The 5923-nt window shown below is 39.3% G+C and overlaps 1 long non-coding RNA gene across 1 annotated transcript; it reads right to left on the bottom strand.

Moving 5' to 3' along the window:
• Positions 1–3547: 3547 nt before the first annotated feature.
• On the bottom strand, positions 3548–5520 carry LOC112487481 (uncharacterized). The gene is made up of 2 exons (XR_003050591.1): positions 5187–5520; positions 3548–5084 (listed from the first exon to the last, which is right to left on the bottom strand). It is a non-coding gene; the product is annotated as an uncharacterized LOC112487481 (long non-coding RNA).
• Between the last annotated feature and the right edge of the window lie 403 nt (positions 5521–5923).

Here is a 5923-nt window from a genome sequence, read left to right as displayed (position 1 = left end):
TCACTCACTCAAATCACACTCATGACCTCAAATAGCACAGCAGCAAAAAGTGAGAGGAGAGGGTGGATAATTGCAAATAACCCAATATTTTGGAGTTCAAAGGCTGCGGTGGGTTTGAGTGATAATTTTGTCTGAAGCATCACTATAAACACTAATAAAATTAAGTGTGTTGGGGGGGCGGAGGAGGGGGAGGGGGCGTGACCAGGCTCCCCTTTGAACAGACCCTGTGATCAGTTCTCCCTCTCAATTAGCGTATTGTCCACTTCTCCTTTCAGCTGGGAGGGAGGGGACAGTCACCCCCCACCACACCCCCCAGCCTCCCTTTGAAGTGATTATCCCTTTATCTCAAGCCTGAGCGAGGAATATCTGGGGGACAATGGCAAATTAAAGAACATATGGGGAGAAGCATGAATGTTTGTCAGCGTAGACAGAAAAGAAAGAAATAAACACAAAAATACAAAATAAAAATAAAATAAATCAGGACCCTGAAAAGTTAATAATCATGAACACATTTAGAAACTGACATGGACAAACCTGATGTGAGGTAAAGTAAGATAAAAGTCCACAAACCAGTCATTAGAGGATCAGGCTTCTTACTGAAGTTGCCGGTACAAAACCCGAGACCTAGAAAGGCGGTAGGTAGTGAGTAAGGACCCTTGTTTCAGGCTCCAAGGGCAAATGAGAGTCAGGGATTGAACTTCTGCTACTAAAAATCAAAAATAGGGGGCGGGGGTTCACTGGTTCATATTGCAGGTAATCTTGATATATTAGAATTTGACCTACGTATTTTAGTTTTATTTCTCTAACAGATAGTTGACGTTCAGGACCGGCCTGCCTGCAGTCCACACTGGTCTTGACTGGTTTGACACTTGGTTTATTTAAACCAGCTTCTGCTGGTGTGTCACTCTAGCTCTGTTAAAAGGTTTTTAGTCGAGGCGTTTGTAAATATGACTGGAAAGCCAGAAAGGCAACATGAAGAAAGGAAGAGAGATGCTGAGAGGAAAGACGCACAAATACGATTTCTCTGTTTTTCCTGAGCAGAGTGGTGAGCGTTGGATGTCAACGCTCATCAAAGAAAGTAATTTAGAGCTTGCGCTTTAGCTGACACTTGTAGCTGAGTGACTTAAGAAGAGCTAAAGGAAGGGGGGAAACATGAGAGAGGAGCAGTGGGGGGGTGGTAATATCTGCCATGACAGATGGAGAAAGAGGGAAGGAATGAGAGATAGACGACTGAGCATGAAGGAGTGCAGTTGTCAGCAGAATCAGATGGCAGTCGGGCAGACAGGCCTGAAGAAGATACAATTAAAGTGGGGGCTTAAGACGGGCTTTGAAGTTGGACATGGTGCGTAACACCCTTAAGAGCAGGAGAAGGCAGCCATTCAGCTGCTTGTTATGGCTTATTAGGAGCTGTGCCTTTAAAAGGAGCAATTTGAGAAAATAAACTTTAATTTCAGATTTGGACTAAAGTCTAAATTAACCACGGGTGACAACAGTCAGGACGGCTTTAAAGATGGCTTTAAAGAAGGGAGCCAAATTGAACAGTCATCTTTTGAAACATGAGAGAGGGATTGGTGGTGGTGGTGCACTTTAGATGAATACCCCCCCCCCTTTTTTTCTCTACAATCCTGTTTTTTGGTGGCTTAAAAGTTTAATAATGTAAAGAAACAAAGCCTGTTCTACTTGGTCTAATCCGTTTGGGCTCTGGAACCCTGATCTGATGAGAACCAGTGTTTGCAGAGCTGTAGAGTGTGAACAGAGGGCGGGTTGGGTCTTTCTAAGGTGTGACACAGTGACAAAAATATTTACCTGTGTCTGTGTGTGAGTTTAAGGTCATTTGGAACAGAAACATTAAAAAATACATTTTATAATCAATACAAAACAATATATACCATATATCAGACAACCATGACTTTTTGACAAAAATACAAAAAAAAAATACAAAAAAAAACCAAACCCAACTACACACGGACTGTTCTCAGACAGATGCTGCTGAGGAGTTGTAGAGAAAAGCCTATTTTATTAGAATAAACACATGTATTCCAGAACTCCAAAAGTTGTAAAACTTCTAGAGTCGTATCATCTGTCTGAGTTATTTACCTTCAGGTCGTTCTAAAACCTAAAACCTTAGTAAAAGGAAATAATACTCTGAACTTGAAGGTTCTCAAAGTAACTGCTAACTTGACAATACCTTATTACTAAAAGTCTACAGATAAACAGCCAAAATAAACAAACAAAATATTACAGTATATGGAAGCAGTGGAGTGAAAAGGAAGTAAATGCAGTATAAAATAGCATTAATAAAATAACATTGATGTGAACGTGTGTGTGTGTGTGTGTGTGATGTATTTCCTCTGAAACTTCATCATTTTCCTGGTTTCTGCTCAAACAATAATTGTGAGTAAAATGTAAAGAAAAGAACCGTTGACTCTCCGTCAGATTCGAGTGTGTTAGGAGCTGAACGACACCTGAACCAATCGTAGCCTGGGGTCAAACTGACAGCAGCTGACAGTGTCTGGTTTGAGGCCTGGCAGTAAATCCACACACTGATAAGGTAAACAAATGATCCTCCTTGATCTCAGGTCCAGTCCTACTGTTGACTCCTGGAGGAGTCGGCAGCGGGAGACCAGGCTGTGTCGTAAATTCAACTGTGAACGGTTGTTGGGGAAACAATGATGAAAAAGAGATGAGGACGAGATGAAAAGATTCAAACTGCACCTAAAAACCAACACCAACAAAGTCTGCTACAGCAGTATGTGATGTCCCCTAGTGGCGAGTAGAAGGTAATCCAGATTCTTCAGAGCACAGTAGAAATTCTATTTGACTGAACAAGTATTTTTATATTGGCTGATTTTGTTCTCTTTTGTTGGATAATGTAGATATAATAGAACTTGTCCTGTGGAGCAGCGGGCGCTCTCTGGAGCAGCTATGGAGCAAGAACATTTTTACCTGCTTGCTCAACACACAACTGCAAGGGCAGGATTTGAACCAGCAATTCTGAATGAAATCAAAAGTGGTGTTTTGAACACTTTAATCTAAACTTTCACTGCTGTACGAACAAAAGAGCAACGTCAACAAAGCCAGAAGTGTTTTGTTGGAGTACTGCATTAAAGTGATTCTTCAAAGTACTTCATTATTCAACTTTGCTGTACAAACTTTGTTTTGTTTTCACTTAACCTTCCTGGATAAAGTGTTTTTATGTTCTAGACGATTTTCTGTTCAAGTAGGAGCTGCAGCAGTCCCAGCCCCGCCCCTAATGCTCTTATTGGCTGAGACAAGTGATGACAGCAGTCCCAGGTGAGTAATTACAGAGCCAGAAAGAAAAGAAATTTAAGATAACTTTTAAGAACTTTAATGTGTGAGTAAAGAACTGTCACTGTTACTTTTTTTATTATTATTATTTTTCTAGTCCTAAAGTAGTGATGTCCTTCATCCTTATAGTTTTTTTTAATAGTTGGGACTTTACAAGAAGTAAATAAAAATAAAGTTCCTTGAAAATGATCTGAAACAAAGTATTTAAGTGTTTTCCTTCTTTGTAATTTTCCTTTCCTTTTCCTTTGTCAATCATCTGTGCTCATGTTATAAGTCATGAAAATGTCATGTAACGTTCATGTTGATGATGTCATTTTCTTATGGTTCTTCACACACATCACATGCGTGTGCAGTGTTCTCGACATGGTTCTGACACACACCTGCGGCCGTTCTGCTGCCGTTCCTCCGTCCGTCCGGACCGTTTCCTTCACGGACCTACAGCAGGTTCAAAGTCTACAAACTTGACAACAACAACAGCATAGCTCGAATTTTGAAGGGAACTTAATGAGTACTTGTGTAGACTCCGGTGGTTTTGGTGTGAGTCATAGACTTTTCAACTTGTGCCTCACACTCTTTGACAGCCCCCCCATCCAAACTATCTCGTACTAAATCAGAAGCTGCAATTACAAAACAGGGCACATTTCAAAGGAGAATTTCTGTCATTTTCAGAGCGAAGCCACAATGACTCATGTGTATAAACAACATGTAATGAGGAAAAACTTCACGGCCCAAAAAGGGAAGTTGTCATTTGACTGGGTTGTGCAATTGTTTTAGGGGAAAACAAACACAGAGTTTTAAAGATGAAAAGAAGAAGAAGAAGAAAAAAACCCACAAATATAAACAGCACTGCAGTAAAACTCTGAGTTTATATTTGTGTCTCTGTGAACATACATTCAACCAGAAAGGAGACAACAAACAACAATTGTTTCCTAGGAATTCTGACAGGGTTGGAACAGAGACCAGGAACCAAAAACTCTTCAATTTATCTTTGTTAAAACCTGAGCACCGTTCATCCACCAGCGGTGAGCTGAAGAACAAGCTGGAAAAGTCTACAAAAAAATCTACTACAAAAAAGTAGTAGATTTATGAAAAAAAATAGTCAAAGAAAAATCCCACGAGAATAAAGTTGTGAGTTTATGTGAAAAATTAGGACTTTTAACACATTTTTGGACATTTGTTTCTTCTGAATTTTTGACCTGTTATTCTGATAATGCTTCTATTTTCCTTGTACAATTTTGAATTCAGTCTCGTAATTGTTATTCTTGTTATTCTCTTCAACTCTTTTTTTTATTAAAACTTTTATAACAGGCATATATAGTATAGTCTTTACTTCTGTGTTACTAAAACACAACAATTTCCTCAGCGTGGAATCAATATATTTCAGTCAATCCGATCCAATCTGATCTGATCTAAACATTCATCTTGTTAATCTTATATGTTTAAGACTTCATTCTCCAAATCTTAACATTTCTGACACGTCTCCCTAATGCTTTCTCTGTTTATACTAAATGTTAAACACATTAAGAGGAATAAAACTAAGAAAACTAAGAAGCCAACAGCTCAAATGTCCAGCTCGTCAGAGAAGCTACAGGTTGGTTCTGAGAAGCTACAGCTGAGTTTAATAAAAGGGAGTTTGACAAAAATGTCCTTAAAACCAACAGAAATTTCCCTGAAACCTTTTTTTAGTGATGAAAATCCCCTGCTCTGCTTTTTCTCACTCCTACGTTTGCTTTTATGTTGCTGCTCCAGACCAGCTCACTGTGTTCTCTTCTTCTCTGGTGAATACAGGACAAAGGGGTTGAAAATAGCCTGCGTATGATGAAGCTCTTTATTCTCTGAGGTCATGGTATTTTTACAAGACGCGGCGTTGGACCCACCTGCTGTGACTAAAGGAAGTTGTGGACACAGCAGCAGCAGAGATGATGTGATCCACGACCCGGGTTCTGACCAGCTGCGTAATGTCCCTTTATTCCTGAGAGAGTTTCTGAATCCACATCCAAAAGTCAAAGATAAACGTGTTTTGACCCTGTTGTGGAATGTTTCCAATGTCGTGCAGCTACTCAGCAGGTGTGCAGAAGAAGAGGGTGAGACGGCGAGGGAGGGAGGGTGAGAGCGGGAGGCCGAGTTTCAAAAACACACTGCACAGCAGAAAGGCAAAGGAGACGGCAAACAGAGAACTGAGGCTGTGTGAGTCTCACTGCACTGACAAGTGGTAGGAAAAAATAAAGAGAGATAAAGTGAAACAGAGAAAAGTACAAGAAGAACTTGAGGTAAACATTGATTGATATTACTGCATTATTCTAATTTGATTAAGAATTGAAGTTCACTGTGAAATCTGATTCATCTGCAGTGGAATGGATGGATGGATTTTAGGATTTACAGTTTAATTATTAGGGCGCAAAGACTATCAAAAAAGTAATTTGAATTGTTGTTTGTTAAATATAAAATAATATTTATTTATATATATATTATATATCATTATTCTTCTTCTTTATTATTATGAATTGGATTTTTGCAACACTCTGCAGACAATGTTTGGTGTCAGAACATTTTTGTCTAATAAAGGAGCATAAATAAAACAGAAGATCAACAAGGATCAGAACAAATGTGTGAG

Source organism: Cynoglossus semilaevis, chromosome 9, assembly GCF_000523025.1.
Source record: "Cynoglossus semilaevis isolate Cse_v1.0 chromosome 9, Cse_v1.0, whole genome shotgun sequence".
Taxonomy (NCBI): Eukaryota; Metazoa; Chordata; class Actinopteri; order Pleuronectiformes; family Cynoglossidae; genus Cynoglossus; species Cynoglossus semilaevis.
The sequence above is the reverse complement of the archived record's forward strand: the minus strand, read 5'-3'. Positions and strand labels throughout refer to the sequence as shown.